Raw genomic sequence first — 22,500 nt, 5'->3', positions numbered from 1 at the left:
GTCTCTCTCTGTCTCTCTCTCTCTCTGTCTCTCTCTCTCTCTCTCTCTCTCTGTCTCTCTCTCTGTCTCTCTCTCTCTGTCTCTCTCTGTCTCTCTCTCTGTCTCTCTCTCTCTGTCTCTCTCTGTCTCTCTCTCTCTGTCTCTCTCTCTCTGTCTCTCTCTGTCCATCTCTGTCTCTCTCTCTCTGATCCACTCTGACTGACACACATAGCCTACTCAGAGAGATGTGATAATGTTCTGTCCCGTAGTAGCTCGCGCGATCCCGTTGCCTGCACGCGGCCGAGCCTTTTACCGTTGCAATCTCGGTCGACCCCTCGCGACTGGTGGAAACTGGAAAACGGACTCCGACACACGCATGCACGCGCTCTGGTCGTTTCCACCACATCAGCCCGGGGATTACAACTGGCGTGGCTCGTGCACAGCTGGCCCGTGTTGTTTATGTAATAGCCGTGGTGCGAACTGATGGTAACATTAAAATATCACCGTTTGTTTCGTTCTGACGACGGAGCGGCTGGTTCTGTTCGTTCTGATGCTTTGACAACAACGGAATTTAACAGCGGGAACTGGGAGGAGTGTGAGCTCGAGCTCTCCCGTCACATGCACGTAAAGCACGCACACACAGCTCCGTGAAAATCAGCACACCGGAAAATCTGTTTGGAATACGGTGCGTCTCGCGCTCTTAACCTCTACCAGGGGAGAGGCCGCCCCGTCGCGGACAGAGGGCAGGCCGGAGAGAGAGACAGAGAGGAGGAGGAGGAGGAGGGTTGGTATAACGGTCATCGGTTCGTCTGTCGGTCTGAGGGATTCAGACAGCGGGTAGCTGTTCTCTACTGTAGCCGCATCGCAGCCACCCAACCCCTATACATCTGCTGCTGTGGCCCGCTGACTGATTGGAGGATGAACGGAAGGGATTAACGACGAGGGAGAAAGAGAGAGGGGGAAGAGGAGAGGGGTAGAGAGAGGGAAGAGGAGAGGGATAGAGAAAGGATGGGTAAGGACCAGGACCTGCTTCATGCGGTGAAGACCGAGGATCTTCTGACGGCGCAGCGGCTTCTCCAGCGACCCAGGCCCGGGAAAACCAGTCAGTACCCCCTCTAACCCACACACTGGACACACACACACTGACATGCACACGCACACACACGCAGACGCAAACGCATGCTTCACAACGATGTCAGGACAGTGGCGGGGTGTGTGTGTGTGACGTATGTGTGTATCCCGCAGGTTGGGACAAATCCGATGTGATGTCGATAAACACGCGTTTGTACATGTGTGTGATAGAGAGAGATGATGAGGGTAATGATGATGATGATGAGGAAGAAGAGGGAATTGATGATGAGGAAGATGAGGGAATTGATGATGATGAGGAGGATGATGAGGGAGATGAAATCAAATCAAATCAAATTTTATTTGCCAAACACCACAGGTATTAAACCTTAAGGTATTTCTCCTTACAGTGAAATGTTGAATACAACAGGTGTAGTAGACCTCACAGTGAAATGTTGAATACAACAGGTATTAAACCTTACAGTGAAATGTTTACTTACAAGCCCTTAACCAACAATGCAGTTTTAAGAAAATACCTACAAATATATAGTACAGAGTCAGTACAGAGTCAATGTGGAGGCTATATACAGGGGTACTAGTACAGAGTCAATGTGGAGGCTATATACAGGGGGTACCGGTACAGAGTCAATGTGGAGGCTATATACAGGGGGTACTAGTACAGAGTCAATGTGGAGGCTATATACAGGGGGTACTAGTACAGAGTCAATGTGGAGGCTATATACAGGGGGTACCGGTACAGAGTCAATGTGGAGGCTATATACAGGTGGTACCGGTACAGAGTCAATGTGGAGGCTATATACAGGGGGTACTGGTACAGAGTCAATGTGGAGGCTATATACAGGGGGTACTGGTACAGAGTCAATGTGGAGGCTATATACAGGGGGTACTGGTACAGAGTCAATGTGGAGGCTATATACAGGGGGTACTGGTACAGAGTCAATGTGGAGGCTATATACAGGGTGGTACCGGTACAGAGTCAATGTGGAGGCTATATACAGGGGGTACCGGTACAGAGTCAATATGGAGGCTATATACAGGGGGTACTGGTACAGAGTCAATGTGGAGGCTATATACAGGGTGGTACCGGTACAGAGTCAATGTGGAGGCTATATACAGGGGGTACCGGTACAGAGTCAATGTGGAGGCTATATACAGGGGGTTACGGTACAGAGTCAATGTGGAGGCTATATACAGGGAGTACCAGTACAAAGTCAATGTGGAGACTATATACAGGGGGTACAGGTACAGAGTCAATGTGGAGGCTATATACAGGGGGTACAGGTACAGAGTCAATGTGGAGGCTATATACAGGTGGTACCGGTACAGAGTCAATGTGGAGGCTATATACAGGGGGTACCGGTACAGAGTCAATGTGGAGGCTATATACAGGGGGTACTGGTACAGAGTCAATGTGGAGGCTATATACAGGGGGGTACCGGTACAGAGTCAATGTGGAGGCTATATACAGGGGGTACAGGTACAGAGTCAATGTGGAGGCTATATACAGGGGGTACAGGTACAGAGTCAATGTGGAGGCTATATACAGGTGGTACCGGTACAGAGTCAATGTGGAGGCTATATACAGGGGGTACCGGTACAGAGTCAATGTGGAGGCTATATACAGGGGGTACCGGTACAGAGTCAATGTGGAGGCTATATACAGGGGGTACCTGTACAGAGTCAATGTGGAGGCTATATACAGGGGGTACCGGTACAGAGTCAATGTGGAGGCTTTATACAGGGGGTACTAGTACAGAGTCAATGTGGAGGCTATATACAGGGGGTACCGGTACAGAGTCAATGTTGAGGCTATATACAGGGGGTACCGGTACAGAGTCAATGTGGAGGCTATATACAGGGGGTACCGGTACAGAGTCAATGTGGAGGCTATATACAGGGGGTACCAGTACAGAGTCAATATGGAGGCTATATACAGGGGGTACCGGTACAGAGTCAATGTGGAGGCTATATACAGGGGGTACCGGTACAGAGTCAATGGGGAGGCTATATACAGGGGGTACCAGTACGGTTATCAGTGAGGAGGCTATATACAGGGGGTACCGGTACAGAGTCAATGTGGAGGCTATATACAGGGGGTACCGGTACAGAGTAAATGTGGAGGCTATATACAGGGGGTACAGAGTCAATGTGGAGGCTATATACAGGGGGTACCGGTACAGAGTCAATGTGGAGGCTATATACAGGGGGTACAGGTACAGAGTCAATGTGGAGGCTATATACAGGGGGTACAGGACCTAATGCTGTTATAGACCTAATGCTGTTATAGACCTAATACTGTTATAGACCTAATACTGTTATAGACCTAATATAGACCTAATGCTGTTATAGACCTAATATAGACCTAATGCTGTTATAGACCTAATACTGTTATAGACCTAATACTGTTATAGACCTAATGCTGTTATAGACCTAATACTGTTATAGACCTAATACTGTTATAGACCTAATACTGTTATAGACCTAATATAGACCTAATGCTGTTATAGACCTAATACTGTTATAGACCTAATACTGTTATAGACCTAATACTGTTATAGACCTAATGCTGTTATAGACCTAATATAGACCTAATACTGTTATAGACCTAATATAGACCTAATGCTGTTATAGACCTAATATAGACCTAATACTGTTATAGACCTAATATAGACCTAATGCTGTTATAGACCTAATGCTGTTATAGACCTAATGCTGTTATAGACCTAATATATACCTAATACTGTTATAGACCTAATACTGTTATAGACCTAATATAGACCTAATACTGTTATAGACCTAATATAGACCTAATGCTGTTATAGACCTAATACTGTTATAGACCTAATGCTGTTATAGACCTAATACTGTTATAGACCTAATATAGACCTAATACTGTTATAGACCTAATATAGACCTAATACTGTTATAGACCTAATGCTGTTATAGACCTAATACTGTTATAGACCTAATATATACCTAATACTGTTATAGACCTAATACTGTTATAGACCTAATATAGACCTAATACTGTTATAGACCTAATATAGACCTAATGCTGTTATAGACCTAATGCTGTTATAGACCTAATGCTGTTATAGACCTAATACTGTTATAGACCTAATGCTGTTATAGACCTAATATAGACCTAATACTGTTATAGACCTAATGCTGTTATAGACCTAATACTGTTATAGACCTAATATAGACCTAATGCTGTTATAGACCTAATACTGTTATAGACCTAATACTGTTATAGACCTAATACTGTTATAGACCTAATGCTGTTATAGACCTAATACTGTTATAGACCTAATGCTGTTATAGACCTAATACTGTTATAGACCTAATACTGTTATAGACCTAATACTGTTATAGACCTAATACTGTTATAGACCTAATGCTGTTATAGACCTAATGCTGTTATAGACCTAATGCTGTTATAGACCTAATATAGACCTAATGCTGTTATAGACCTAATGCTGTTATAGACCTAATGCTGTTATAGACCTAATACTGTTATAGACCTAATACTGTTATAGACCTAATGCTGTTATAGACCTAATACTGTTATAGACCTAATACTGTTATAGACCTAATATAGACCTAATACTGTTATAGACCTAATATAGACCTAATGCTGTTATAGACCTAATGCTGTTATAGACCTAATATAGACCTAATGCTGTTATAGACCTAATATAGACCTAATGCTGTTATAGACCTAATGCTGTTATAGACCTAATGCTGTTATAGACCTAATGCTGTTATATACCTAATACTGTTATAGACCTAATGCTGTTATAGACCTAATGCTGTTATAGACCTAATACTGTTATAGACCTAATATAGACCTAATACTGTTATAGACCTAATGCTGTTATAGACCTAATATAGACCTAATACTGTTATAGACCTAATGCTGTTATAGACCTAATGCTGTTATAGACCTAATACTGTTATAGACCTAATGCTGTTATAGACCTAATATAGACCTAATACTGTTATAGACCTAATGCTGTTATAGACCTAATATAGACCTAATGCTGTTATAGACCTAATGCTGTTATAGACCTAATACTGTTATAGACCTAATACTGTTATAGACCTAATACTGTTATAGACCTAATATAGACCTAATGCTGTTATAGACCTAATATAGACCTAATACTGTTATAGACCTAATACTGTTATAGACCTAATGCTGTTATAGACCTAATGCTGTTATAGACCTATAATAGACCTAATGCTGTTATAGACCTAATGCTGTTATAGACCTAATACTGTTATAGACCTAATACTGTTATAGACCTAATACTGTTATAGACCTAATATAGACCTAATGCTGTTATAGACCTAATGCTGTTATAGACCTAATGCTGTTATAGACCTAATACTGTTATAGACCTAATACTGTTATAGACCTAATACTGTTATAGACCTAATGCTGTTATAGACCTAATGCTGCTATAGACCTGATACTGTTATAGACCTAATATAGACCTAATACTGTTATAGACCTAATGCTGTTATAGACCTAATGCTGTTATAGACCTAATATAGACCTAATGCTGTTATAGACCTAATGCTGTTATAGACCTAATGCTGTTATAGACCTAATATAGACCTAATGCTGTTATAGACCTAATGCTGTTATAGACCTAATACTGTTATAGACCTAATACTGTTATAGACCTAATATAGACCTAATGCTGTTATAGACCTAATACTGTTATAGACCTAATGCTGTTATAGACCTAATGCTGTTATAGACCTAATACTGTTATAGACCTAATGCTGTTATAGACCTAATGCTGTTATAGACCTAATGCTGTTATAGACCTAATATAGACCTAATGCTGTTATAGACCTAATACTGTTATAGACCTAATACTGTTATAGACCTAATGCTGTTATAGACCTAATGCTGTTATAGACCTAATGCTGTTATAGACCTAATGCTGTTATAGACCTAATACTGTTATAGACCTAATACTGTTATAGACCTAATATAGACCTAATACTGTTATAGACCTAATACTGTTATAGACCTAATATAGACCTAATGCTGTTATAGACCTAATATAGACCTAATGCTGTTATAGACCTAATGCTGTTATAGACCTAATGCTGTTATAGACCTAATGCTGTTATAGACCTAATACTGTTATAGACCTAATGCTGTTATAGACCTAATACTGTTATAGACCTAATATAGACCTAATACTGTTATAGACCTAATATAGACCTAATGCTGTTATAGACCTAATGCTGTTATAGACCTAATATAGACCTAATGCTGTTATAGACCTAATGCTGTTATAGACCTAATACTGTTATAGACCTAATACTGTTATAGACCTAATACTGTTATAGACCTAATACTGTTATAGACCTAATGCTGTTATAGACCTAATGCTGTTATAGACCTAATGCTGTTATAGACCTAATGCTGTTATAGACCTAATACTGTTATAGACCTAATATAGACCTAATGCTGTTATAGACCTAATGCTGTTATAGACCTAATGCTGTTATAGACCTAATACTGTTATAGACCTAATACTCTTATAGACCTAATGCTGTTATAGACCTAATGCTGTTATAGACCTAATGCTGTTATAGACCTAATATAGACCTAATACTGTCATAGACCTAATACTGTTATAGACCTAATACTGTTATAGACCTAATACTGTTATAGACCTAATGCTGTTATAGACCTAATATAGACCTAATACTGTTATAGACCTAATGCTGTTATAGACCTAATGCTGTTATAGACCTAATATAGACCTAATACTGTTATAGACCTAATACTGTTATAGACCTAATATAGACCTAATACTGTTATAGACCTAATATAGACCTAATGCTGTTATAGACCTAATGCTGTTATAGACCTAATACTGTTATAGACCTAATGCTGTTATAGACCTAATACTGTTATAGACCTAATGCTGTTATAGACCTAATACTGTTATAGACCTAATACTGTTATAGACCTAATACTGTTATAGACCTAATGCTGTTATAGACCTAATACTGTTATAGACCTAATGCTGTTATAGACCTAATACTGTTATAGACCTAATGCTGTTATAGACCTAATATAGACCTAATGCTGTTATAGACCTAATGCTGTTATAGACCTAATACTGTTATAGACCTAATGCTGTTATAGACCTAATACTGTTATAGACCTAATACTGTTATAGACCTAATATAGACCTAATGCTGTTATAGACCTAATGCTGTTATAGACCTAATACTGTTATAGACCTAATACTGTTATAGACCTAATGCTGTTATAGACCTAATACTGTTATAGACCTAATATAGACCTAATGCTGTTATAGACCTAATGCTGTTATAGACCTAATACTGTTATAGACCTAATACTGTTATAGACCTAATACTGTTATAGACCTAATGCTGTTATAGACCTAATACTGTTATAGACCTAATACTGTTATAGACCTAATACTGTTATAGACCTAATGCTGCTATAGACCTAATATAGACCTAATGCTGTTATAGACCTAATACTGTTATAGACCTAATGCTGTTATAGACCTAATATAGACCTAATGCTGTTATAGACCTAATGCTGTTATAGACCTAATGCTGTTATAGACCTAATATAGACCTAATGCTGTTATAGACCTAATGCTGTTATAGACCTAATACTGTTATAGACCTAATATAGACCTAATGCTGTTATAGACCTAATGCTGTTATAGACCTAATACTGTTATAGACCTAATACTGTTATAGACCTAATACTGTTATAGACCTAATACTGTTATAGACCTAATGCTGTTATAGACCTAATGCTGTTATAGACCTAATACTGTTATAGACCTAATGCTGTTATAGACCTAATGCTGTTATAGACCTAATGCTGTTATAGACCTAATGCTGTTATAGACCTAATATAGACCTAATACTGTTATAGACCTAATACTGTTATAGACCTAATGCTGTTATAGACCTAATGCTGTTATAGACCTAATATAGACCTAATACTGTTATAGACCTAATTCTGTTATAGACCTAATATAGACCTAATACTGTTATAGACCTAATGCTGTTATAGACCTAATGCTGTTATAGACCTAATTCTGTTATAGACCTAATATAGACCTAATACTGTTATAGACCTAATTCTGTTATAGACCTAATTCTGTTATAGACCTAATGCTGTTATAGACCTAATGCTGTTATAGACCTAATACTGTTATAGACCTAATACTCTTATAGACCTAATGCTGTTATAGACCTAATGCTGTTATAGACCTAATGCTGTTATAGACCTAATATAGACCTAATGCTGTTATAGACCTAATGCTGTTATAGACCTAATGCTGTTATAGACCTAATACTCTTATAGACCTAATGCTGTTATTGACCTAATGCTGCTATAGACCTAATACTGTTATAGACCTAATACTGTTATAGACCTAATACTGTTATAGACCTAATGCTGTTATAGACCTAATATAGACCTAATACTGTTATAGACCTAATGCTGTTATAGACCTAATATAGACCTAATACTGTTATAGACCTAATGCTGTTATAGACCTAATGCTGTTATAGACCTAATGCTGTTATAGACCTAATGCTGTTATAGACCTAATGCTGTTATAGACCTAATACTGTTATAGACCTAATGCTGTTATAGACCTAATATAGACCTAATACTGTTATAGACCTAATGCTGTTATAGACCTAATACTGTTATAGACCTAATACTGTTATAGACCTAATATAGACCTAATGCTGTTATAGACCTAATATAGACCTAATACTGTTATAGACCTAATACTGTTATAGACCTAATACTGTTATAGACCTAATACTGTTATAGACCTAATATAGACCTAATGCTGTTATAGACCTAATGCTGTTATAGACCTAATACTGTTATAGACCTAATATAGACCTAATGCTGTTATAGACCTAATGCTGTTATAGACCTAATGCTGTTATAGACCTAATGCTGTTATAGACCTAATACTGTTATAGACCTAATGCTGTTATAGACCTAATATAGACCTAATACTGTTATAGACCTAATGCTGTTATAGACCTAATACTGTTATAGACCTAATATAGACCTAATACTGTTATAGACCTAATATTGACCTAATACTGTTATAGACATAATGCTGTTATAGACCTAATACTGTTATAGACCTAATACTGTTATAGACCTAATATAGACCTAATACTGTTATAGACCTAATGCTGTTATAGACCTAATACTGTTATAGACCTAATATAGACCTAATGCTGTTATAGACCTAATGCTGTTATAGACCTAATGCTGTTATAGACCTAATACTGTTATAGACCTAATGCTGTTATAGACCTAATATAGACCTAATACTGTTATAGACCTAATACTGTTATAGACCTAATGCTGTTATAGACCTAATATAGACCTAATACTGTTATAGACCTAATGCTGTTATAGACCTAATGCTGTTATAGACCTAATATAGACCTAATGCTGTTATAGACCTAATACTGTTATAGACCTAATACTGTTATAGACCTAATACTGTTATAGACCTAATGCTGTTATAGACCTAATATAGACCTAATACTGTTATAGACCTAATACTGTTATAGACCTAATGCTGTTATAGACCTAATGCTGTTATAGACCTAATACTGTTATAGACCTAATGCTGTTATAGACCTAATGCTGTTATAGACCTAATGCTGTTATAGACCTAATATAGACCTAATACTGTTATAGACCTAATACTGTTATAGACCTAATGCTGTTATAGACCTAATGCTGTTATAGACCTAATACTGTTATAGACCTAATACTGTTATAGACCTAATGCTGTTATAGACCTAATGCTGTTATAGACCTAATGCTGTTATAGACCTAATACTGTTATAGACCTAATACTGTTATAGACCTAATGCTGTTATAGACCTAATGCTGTTATAGACCTAATACTGTTATAGACCTAATGCTGTTATAGACCTAATGCTGTTATAGACCTAATATAGACCTAATGCTGTTATAGACCTAATGCTGTTATAGACCTAATACTCTTATAGACCTAATGCTGTTATAGACCTAATGCTGCTATAGACCTAATACTGTTATAGACCTAATACTGTTATAGACCTAATACTGTTATAGACCTAATGCTGTTATAGACCTAATTCTGTTATAGACCTAATACTGTTATAGACCTAATACTGTTATAGACCTAATATAGACCTAATACTGTTATAGACCTAATACTGTTATAGACCTAATGCTGTTATAGACCTAATACTGTTATAGACCTAATGCTGTTATAGACCTAATTCTGTTATAGACCTAATGCTGTTATAGACCTAATATAGACCTAATGCTGTTATAGACCTAATGCTGTTATAGACCTAATACTGTTATAGACCTAATGCTGTTATAGACCTAATACTGTTATAGACCTAATACTGTTATAGACCTAATGCTGTTATAGACCTAATATAGACCTAATACTGTTATAGACCTAATGCTGTTATAGACCTAATACTGTTATAGACCTAATTCTGTTATAGACCTAATATAGACCTAATGCTGTTATAGACCTAATACTGTTATAGACCTAATGCTGTTATAGACCTAATTCTGTTATAGACCTAATACTGTTATAGACCTAATGCTGTTATAGACCTAATACTGTTATAGACCTAATGCTGTTATAGACCTAATGCTGTTATAGACCTAATACTGTTATAGACCTAATACTGTTATAGACCTAATACTGTTATAGACCTAATGCTGTTATAGACCTAATACTGTTATAGACCTAATACTGTTATAGACCTAATACTGTTATAGACCTAATGCTGTTATAGACCTAATATAGACCTAATGCTGTTATAGACCTAATACTGTTATAGACCTAATGCTGTTATAGACCTAATATAGACCTAATGCTGTTATAGACCTAATGCTGTTATAGACCTAATGCTGTTATAGACCTAATATAGACCTAATGCTGTTATAGACCTAATGCTGTTATAGACCTAATACTGTTATAGACCTAATATAGACCTAATGCTGTTATAGACCTAATGCTGTTATAGACCTAATACTGTTATAGACCTAATACTGTTATAGACCTAATACTGTTATAGACCTAATGCTGTTATAGACCCTGTTATAGACCTAATGCTGTTATAGACCTAATGCTGTTATAGACCTAATGCTGTTATAGACCTAATGCTGTTATAGACCTAATATAGACCTAATACTGTTATAGACCTAATACTGTTATAGACCTAATGCTGTTATAGACCTAATGCTGTTATAGACCTAATATAGACCTAATACTGTTATAGACCTAATTCTGTTATAGACCTAATATAGACCTAATACTGTTATAGACCTAATGCTGTTATAGACCTAATGCTGTTATAGACCTAATGCTGTTATAGACCTAATATAGACCTAATGCTGTTATAGACCTAATGCTGTTATAGACCTAATGCTGTTATAGACCTAATATAGACCTAATACTGTTATAGACCTAATGCTGTTATAGACCTAATATAGACCTAATGCTGTTATAGACCTAATGCTGTTATAGACCTAATACTGTTATAGACCTAATATAGACCTAATGCTGTTATAGACCTAATGCTGTTATAGACCTAATACTGTTATAGACCTAATACTGTTATAGACCTAATACTGTTATAGACCTAATGCTGTTATAGACCTAATACTGTTATAGACCTAATGCTGTTATAGACCTAATGCTGTTATAGACCTAATGCTGTTATAGACCTAATGCTGTTATAGACCTAATACTGTTATAGACCTAATACTGTTATAGACCTAATGCTGTTATAGACCTAATGCTGTTATAGACCTAATATAGACCTAATACTGTTATAGACCTAATTCTGTTATAGACCTAGACCTAATACTGTTATAGACCTAATGCTGTTATAGACCTAATGCTGTTATAGACCTAATGCTGTTATAGACCTAATATAGACCTAATGCTGTTATAGACCTAATGCTGTTATAGACCTAATGCTGTTATAGACCTAATATAGACCTAATACTGTTATAGACCTAATACTGTTATAGACCTAATGCTGTTATAGACCTAATACTGTTATAGACCTAATGCTGTTATAGACCTAATGCTTATAGACCTAATACTGTTATAGACCTAATACTGTTATAGACCTAATACTGTTATAGACCTAATGCTGTTATAGACCTAATATAGACCTAATACTGTTATAGACCTAATGCTGTTATAGACCTAATATAGACCTAATACTGTTATAGACCTAATGCTGTTATAGACCTAATGCTGTTATAGACCTAATGCTGTTATAGACCTAATGCTGTTATAGACCTAATGCTGTTATAGACCTAATACTGTTATAGACCTAATGCTGTTATAGACCTAATATAGACCTAATACTGTTATAGACCTAATGCTGTTATAGACCTAATACTGTTATAGACCTAATACTGTTATAGACCTAATATAGACCTAATGCTGTTATAGACCTAATATAGACCTAATACTGTTATAGACCTAATACTGTTATAGACCTAATACTGTTATAGACCTAATACTGTTATAGACCTAATATAGACCTAATGCTGTTATAGACCTAATGCTGTTATAGACCTAATACTGTTATAGACCTAATATAGACCTAATGCTGTTATAGACCTAATGCTGTTATAGACCTAATGCTGTTATAGACCTAATGCTGTTATAGACCTAATGCTGTTATAGACCTAATACTGTTATAGACCTAATGCTGTTATAGACCTAATATAGACCTAATACTGTTATAGACCTAATGCTGTTATAGACCTAATGCTGTTATAGACCTAATGCTGTTATAGACCTAATACTGTTATAGACCTAATACTGTTATAGACCTAATACTGTTATAGACCTAATGCTGTTATAGACCTAATACTGTTATAGACCTAATACTGTTATAGACCTAATACTGTTATAGACCTAATACTGTTATAGACCTAATGCTGTTATAGACCTAATATAGACCTAATGCTGTTATAGACCTAATACTGTTATAGACCTAATGCTGTTATAGACCTAATATAGACCTAATGCTGTTATAGACCTAATGCTGTTATAGACCTAATGCTGTTATAGACCTAATATAGACCTAATGCTGTTATAGACCTAATGCTGTTATAGACCTAATACTGTTATAGACCTAATATAGACCTAATACTGTTATAGACCTAATACTGTTATAGACCTAATGCTGTTATAGACCTAATGCTGTTATAGACCTAATGCTGTTATAGACCTAATACTGTTATAGACCTAATACTGTTATAGACCTAATGCTGTTATAGACCTAATGCTGTTATAGACCTAATACTGTTATAGACCTAATGCTGTTATAGACCTAATGCTGTTATAGACCTAATATAGACCTAATGCTGTTATAGACCTAATGCTGTTATAGACCTAATACTCTTATAGACCTAATGCTGTTATAGACCTAATGCTGCTATAGACCTAATACTGTTATAGACCTAATACTGTTATAGACCTAATACTGTTATAGACCTAATGCTGTTATAGACCTAATTCTGTTATAGACCTAATACTGTTATAGACCTAATACTGTTATAGACCTAATATAGACCTAATACTGTTATAGACCTAATACTGTTATAGACCTAATGCTGTTATAGACCTAATACTGTTATAGACCTAATGCTGTTATAGACCTAATTCTGTTATAGACCTAATGCTGTTATAGACCTAATATAGACCTAATGCTGTTATAGACCTAATGCTGTTATAGACCTAATACTGTTATAGACCTAATGCTGTTATAGACCTAATACTGTTATAGACCTAATACTGTTATAGACCTAATGCTGTTATAGACCTAATATAGACCTAATACTGTTATAGACCTAATGCTGTTATAGACCTAATACTGTTATAGACCTAATTCTGTTATAGACCTAATATAGACCTAATGCTGTTATAGACCTAATACTGTTATAGACCTAATGCTGTTATAGACCTAATGCTGTTATAGACCTAATACTGTTATAGACCTAATGCTGTTATAGACCTAATACTGTTATAGACCTAATGCTGTTATAGACCTAATGCTGTTATAGACCTAATACTGTTATAGACCTAATACTGTTATAGACCTAATACTGTTATAGACCTAATGCTGTTATAGACCTAATACTGTTATAGACCTAATACTGTTATAGACCTAATACTGTTATAGACCTAATGCTGTTATAGACCTAATATAGACCTAATGCTGTTATAGACCTAATACTGTTATAGACCTAATGCTGTTATAGACCTAATATAGACCTAATGCTGTTATAGACCTAATGCTGTTATAGACCTAATGCTGTTATAGACCTAATAGACCTAATGCTGTTATAGACCTAATGCTGTTATAGACCTAATACTGTTATAGACCTAATATAGACCTAATGCTGTTATAGACCTAATGCTGTTATAGACCTAATACTGTTATAGACCTAATACTGTTATAGACCTAATACTGTTATAGACCTAATGCTGTTATAGACCTAATGCTGTTATAGACCTAATACTGTTATAGACCTAATGCTGTTATAGACCTAATGCTGTTATAGACCTAATGCTGTTATAGACCTAATGCTGTTATAGACCTAATATAGACCTAATACTGTTATAGACCTAATACTGTTATAGACCTAATGCTGTTATAGACCTAATGCTGTTATAGACCTAATATAGACCTAATACTGTTATAGACCTAATTCTGTTATAGACCTAATATAGACCTAATACTGTTATAGACCTAATGCTGTTATAGACCTAATGCTGTTATAGACCTAATGCTGTTATAGACCTAATATAGACCTAATGCTGTTATAGACCTAATGCTGTTATAGACCTAATGCTGTTATAGACCTAATATAGACCTAATACTGTTATAGACCTAATACTGTTATAGACCTAATGCTGTTATAGACCTAATACTCTTATAGACCTAATGCTGTTATTGACCTAATGCTGCTATAGACCTAATACTGTTATAGACCTAATACTGTTATAGACCTAATACTGTTATAGACCTAATGCTGTTATAGACCTAATATAGACCTAATACTGTTATAGACCTAATGCTGTTATAGACCTAATATAGACCTAATACTGTTATAGACCTAATGCTGTTATAGACCTAATGCTGTTATAGACCTAATGCTGTTATAGACCTAATGCTGTTATAGACCTAATGCTGTTATAGACCTAATACTGTTATAGACCTAATGCTGTTATAGACCTAATATAGACCTAATACTGTTATAGACCTAATGCTGTTATAGACCTAATACTGTTATAGACCTAATACTGTTATAGACCTAATATAGACCTAATGCTGTTATAGACCTAATATAGACCTAATACTGTTATAGACCTAATACTGTTATAGACCTAATACTGTTATAGACCTAATACTGTTATAGACCTAATATAGACCTAATGCTGTTATAGACCTAATGCTGTTATAGACCTAATACTGTTATAGACCTAATATAGACCTAATGCTGTTATAGACCTAATGCTGTTATAGACCTAATGCTGTTATAGACCTAATGCTGTTATAGACCTAATGCTGTTATAGACCTAATACTGTTATAGACCTAATGCTGTTATAGACCTAATATAGACCTAATACTGTTATAGACCTAATGCTGTTATAGACCTAATGCTGTTATAGACCTAATGCTGTTATAGACCTAATACTGTTATAGACCTAATACTGTTATAGACCTAATACTGTTATAGACCTAATGCTGTTATAGACCTAATACTGTTATAGACCTAATACTGTTATAGACCTAATACTGTTATAGACCTAATACTGTTATAGACCTAATGCTGTTATAGACCTAATATAGACCTAATGCTGTTATAGACCTAATACTGTTATAGACCTAATGCTGTTATAGACCTAATATAGACCTAATGCTGTTATAGACCTAATGCTGTTATAGACCTAATGCTGTTATAGACCTAATATAGACCTAATGCTGTTATAGACCTAATGCTGTTATAGACCTAATACTGTTATAGACCTAATACTGTTATAGACCTAATACTGTTATAGACCTAATACTGTTATAGACCTAATGCTGTTATAGACCTAATGCTGTTATAGACCTAATACTGTTATAGACCTAATGCTGTTATAGACCTAATGCTGTTATAGACCTAATGCTGTTATAGACCTAATGCTGTTATAGACCTAATATAGACCTAATACTGTTATAGACCTAATACTGTTATAGACCTAATGCTGTTATAGACCTAATGCTGTTATAGACCTAATATAGACCTAATACTGTTATAGACCTAATACTGTTATAGACCTAATATAGACCTAATACTGTTATAGACCTAATGCTGTTATAGACCTAATGCTGTTATAGACCTAATTCTGTTATAGACCTAATATAGACCTAATACTGTTATAGACCTAATTCTGTTATAGACCTAATTCTGTTATAGACCTAATGCTGTTATAGACCTAATGCTGTTATAGACCTAATACTGTTATAGACCTAATACTCTTATAGACCTAATGCTGTTATAGACCTAATGCTGTTATAGACCTAATGCTGTTATAGACCTAATATAGACCTAATGCTGTTATAGACCTAATGCTGTTATAGACCTAATGCTGTTATAGACCTAATACTCTTATAGACCTAATGCTGTTATTGACCTAATGCTGCTATAGACCTAATACTGTTATAGACCTAATACTGTTATAGACCTAATACTGTTATAGACCTAATGCTGTTATAGACCTAATATAGACCTAATACTGTTATAGACCTAATGCTGTTATAGACCTAATATAGACCTAATACTGTTATAGACCTAATGCTGTTATAGACCTAATGCTGTTATAGACCTAATGCTGTTATAGACCTAATGCTGTTATAGACCTAATGCTGTTATAGACCTAATACTGTTATAGACCTAATGCTGTTATAGACCTAATATAGACCTAATACTGTTATAGACCTAATGCTGTTATAGACCTAATACTGTTATAGACCTAATACTGTTATAGACCTAATATAGACCTAATGCTGTTATAGACCTAATATAGACCTAATACTGTTATAGACCTAATACTGTTATAGACCTAATACTGTTATAGACCTAATACTGTTATAGACCTAATGCTGTTATAGACCTAATGCTGTTATAGACCTAATACTGTTATAGACCTAATATAGACCTAATGCTGTTATAGACCTAATGCTGTTATAGACCTAATGCTGTTATAGACCTAATGCTGTTATAGACCTAATGCTGTTATAGACCTAATACTGTTATAGACCTAATGCTGTTATAGACCTAATATAGACCTAATACTGTTATAGACCTAATGCTGTTATAGACCTAATACTGTTATAGACCTAATATAGACCTAATACTGTTATAGACCTAATATAGACCTAATACTGTTATAGACCTAATGCTGTTATAGACCTAATACTGTTATAGACCTAATACTGTTATAGACCTAATATAGACCTAATACTGTTATAGACCTAATGCTGTTATAGACCTAATACTGTTATAGACCTAATATAGACCTAATGCTGTTATAGACCTAATGCTGTTATAGACCTAATGCTGTTATAGACCTAATACTGTTATAGACCTAATGCTGTTATAGACCTAATATAGACCTAATGCTGTTATAGACCTAATACTGTTATAGACCTAATGCTGTTATAGACCTAATATAGACCTAATACTGTTATAGACCTAATGCTGTTATAGACCTAATGCTGTTATAGACCTAATATAGACCTAATGCTGTTATAGACCTAATACTGTTATAGACCTAATACTGTTATAGACCTAATACTGTTATAGACCTAATGCTGTTATAGACCTAATATAGACCTAATACTGTTATAGACCTAATACTGTTATAGACCTAATGATGTTATAGACCTAATGCTGTTATAGACCTAATACTGTTATAGACCTAATGCTGTTATAGACCTAATGCTGTTATAGACCTAATGCTGTTATAGACCTAATATAGACCTAATACTGTTATAGACCTAATACTGTTATAGACCTAATGCTGTTATAGACCTAATGCTGTTATAGACCTAATACTGTTATAGACCTAATACTGTTATAGACCTAATGCTGTTATAGACCTAATGCTGTTATAGACCTAATGCTGTTATAGACCTAATACTGTTATAGACCTAATACTGTTATAGACCTAATGCTGTTATAGACCTAATGCTGTTATAGACCTAATACTGTTATAGACCTAATGCTGTTATATACCTAATGCTGTTATAGACCTAATATAGACCTAATGCTGTTATAGACCTAATGCTGTTATAGACCTAATACTCTTATAGACCTAATGCTGTTATAGACCTAATGCTGCTATAGACCTAATACTGTTATAGACCTAATACTGTTATAGACCTAATACTGTTATAGACCTAATGCTGTTATAGACCTAATTCTGTTATAGACCTAATACTGTTATAGACCTAATACTGTTATAGACCTAATATAGACCTAATACTGTTATAGACCTAATACTGTTATAGACCTAATGCTGTTATAGACCTAATACTGTTATAGACCTAATGCTGTTATAGACCTAATTCTGTTATAGACCTAATGCTGTTATAGACCTAATATAGACCTAATGCTGTTATAGACCTAATGCTGTTATAGACCTAATACTGTTATAGACCTAATGCTGTTATAGACCTAATACTGTTATAGACCTAATACTGTTATAGACCTAATGCTGTTATAGACCTAATATAGACCTAATACTGTTATAGACCTAATGCTGTTATAGACCTAATACTGTTATAGACCTAATTCTGTTATAGACCTAATATAGACCTAATGCTGTTATAGACCTAATACTGTTATAGACCTAATGCTGTTATAGACCTAATGCTGTTATAGACCTAATGCTGTTATAGACCTAATTCTGTTATAGACCTAATACTGTTATAGACCTAATGCTGTTATAGACCTAATACTGTTATAGACCTAATGCTGTTATAGACCTAATGCTGTTATAGACCTAATACTGTTATAGACCTAATACTCTTATAGACCTAATGCTGTTATAGACCTAATGCTGTTATAGACCTAATGCTGTTATAGACCTAATATAGACCTAATGCTGTTATAGACCTAATGCTGTTATAGACCTAATGCTGTTATAGACCTAATATAGACCTAATACTGTTATAGACCTAATACTGTTATAGACCTAATGCTGTTATAGGCCTAATGCTGTTATAGACCTAATGCTGTTATAGACCTAATACTGTTATAGACCTAATACTGTTATAGACCTAATGCTGTTATAGACCTAATGCTGTTATAGACCTAATCCAATTTGTAAGTCGCTCTGGATAAGAGCGTCTGCTAAATGACTTAAATGTAAATGTAAATGTAATACTGTTATAGACCTAATACTGTTATAGACCTAATATAGACCTAATGCTGTTATAGACCTAATATAGACCTAATGCTGTTATATACCTAATTCTGTTATAGACCTAATGCTGTTATAGACCTAATATAGACCTAATGCTGTTATAGACCTAATATAGACCTAATGCTGTTATAGACCTAATTCTGTTATAGACCTAATGCTGTTATAGACCTAATACTGTTATAGACCTAATACTGTTATAGACCTAATACTGTTATAGACCTAATGCTGTTATAGACCTAATACTGTTATAGACCTAATACTGTTATAGACCTAATATAGACCTAATGCTGTTATAGACCTAATGCTGTTATAGACCTAATGCTGTTATAGACCTAATGCTGTTATAGACCTAATGCTGTTATAGACCTAATACTGTTATAGACCTAATACTGTTATAGACCTAATGCTGTTATAGACCTAATGCTGTTATAGACCTAATGCTGTTATAGACCTAATGCTGTTATAGACCTAATACTGTTATAGACCTAATACTGTTATAGACCTAATATAGACCTAATGCTGTTATAGACCTAATACTGTTATAGACCTAATACTGTTATAGACCTAATACTGTTATAGACCTAATACTGTTATAGACCTAATATAGACCTAATGCTGTTATAGACCTAATATAGACCTAATACTGTTATAGACCTAATGCTGTTATAGACCTAATGCTGTTATAGACCTAATGCTGTTATAGACCTAATATAGACCTAATACTGTTATAGACCTAATACTGTTATAGACCTAATACTGTTATAGACCTAATATAGACCTAATACTGTTATAGACCTAATATAGACCTAATGCTGTTATAGACCTAATGCTGTTATAGACCTAATGCTGTTATAGACCTAATGCTGTTATAGACCTAATACTGTTATAGACCTAATACTGTTATAGACCTAATGCTGTTATAGACCTAATGCTGTTATAGACCTAATACTGTTATAGACCTAATGCTGTTATAGACCTAATGCTGTTATAGACCTAATACTGTTATAGACCTAATGCTGTTATAGACCTAATGCTGTTATAGACCTAATACTGTTATAGACCTAATACTGTTATAGACCTAATACTGTTATAGACCTAATGCTGTTATAGACCTAATACTGTTATAGACCTAATGCTGTTATAGACCTAATGCTGTTATAGACCTAATACTGTTATAGACCTAATACTGTTATAGACCTAATATAGACCTAATACTGTTATAGACCTAATATAGACCTAATACTGTTATAGACCTAATATAGACCTAATACTGTTATAGACCTAATACTGTTATAGACCTAATATAGACCTAATACTGTTATAGACCTAATACTGTTATAGACCTAATATAGACCTAATACTGTTATAGACCTAATATAGACCTAATACTGTTATAGACCTAATATAGACCTAATACTGTTATATACCTAATACTGTTATAGACCTAATATAGACCTAATACTGTTATAGACCTAATACTGTTATAGACCTAATACTGTTATAGACCTAATGCTGTTATAGACCTAATACTGTTATAGACCTAATACTGTTATAGACCTAATGCTGTTATAGACCTAATGCTGTTATAGACCTAATACTGTTATAGACCTAATACTGTTATAGACCTAATGCTGTTATAGACCTAATGCTGTTATAGACCTAATGCTGTTATAGACCTAATGCTGTTATAGACCTAATGCTGTTATAGACCTAATGCTGTTATAGACCTAATACTGTTATAGACCTAATGCTGTTATAGACCTAATACTGTTATAGACCTAATATAGACCTAATACTGTTATAGACCTAATACTGTTATAGACCTAATGCTGTTATAGACCTAATACTGTTATAGACCTAATACTGTTATAGACCTAATGCTGTTATAGACCTAATATAGACCTAATACTGTTATAGACCTAATGCTGTTATAGACCTAATGCTGTTATAGACCTAATACTGTTATAGACCTAATACTGTTATAGACCTAATGCTGTTATAGACCTAATGCTGTTATAGACCTAATGCTGTTATAGACCTAATGCTGTTATAGACCTAATGCTGTTATAGACCTAATGCTGTTATAGACCTAATGCTGTTATAGACCTAATACTGTTATAGACCTAATGCTGTTATAGACCTAATATAGACCTAATATTGTTATAGACCTAATACTGTTATAGACCTAATGCTGTTATAGACCTAATGCTGTTATAGACCTAATACTGTTATAGACCTAATGCTGTTATAGACCTAATGCTGTTATAGACCTAATACTGTTATAGACCTAATGCTGTTATAGACCTAATATAGACCTAATATTGTTATAGACCTAATACTGTTATAGACCTAATACTGTTATAGACCTAATACTGTTATAGACCTAATGCTGTTATAGACCTAATGCTGTTATAGACCTAATATAGACCTAATGCTGTTATAGACCTAATATAGACCTAATACTGTTATAGACCTAATGCTGTTATAGACCTAATACTGTTATAGACCTAATACTGTTATAGACCTAATGCTGTTATAGACCTAATGCTGTTATAGACCTAATGCTGTTATAGACCTAATACTGTTATAGACCTAATATAGACCTAATATTGTTATAGACCTAATTCTGTTATAGACCTAATGCTGTTATAGACCTAATGCTGTTATAGACCTAATGCTGTTATAGACCTAATGCTGTTATAGACCTAATGCTGTTATAGACCTAATATAGACCTAATATTGTTATAGACCTAATTCTGTTATAGACCTAATGCTGTTATAGACCTAATGCTGTTATAGACCTAATGCTGTTATAGACCTAATTCTGTTATAGACCTAATG

The 22,500-nt window shown here is 34.7% G+C and overlaps 1 pseudogene; it reads left to right on the top strand.

The window, feature by feature from the left end:
* Window positions 1-968: 968 nt before the first annotated feature.
* Window positions 969-22,500, top strand: part of LOC135560293 (caskin-1-like) — a 123,215-nt pseudogene continuing 101,683 nt past the window's right edge.

Source organism: Oncorhynchus nerka, linkage group LG15, assembly GCF_034236695.1.
Source record: "Oncorhynchus nerka isolate Pitt River linkage group LG15, Oner_Uvic_2.0, whole genome shotgun sequence".
In the NCBI taxonomy this organism is placed as follows: domain Eukaryota; kingdom Metazoa; phylum Chordata; class Actinopteri; order Salmoniformes; family Salmonidae; genus Oncorhynchus; species Oncorhynchus nerka.
Note: the sequence above shows the minus strand (reverse complement) of the source record. Positions and strands in the feature narration are given on the sequence as shown.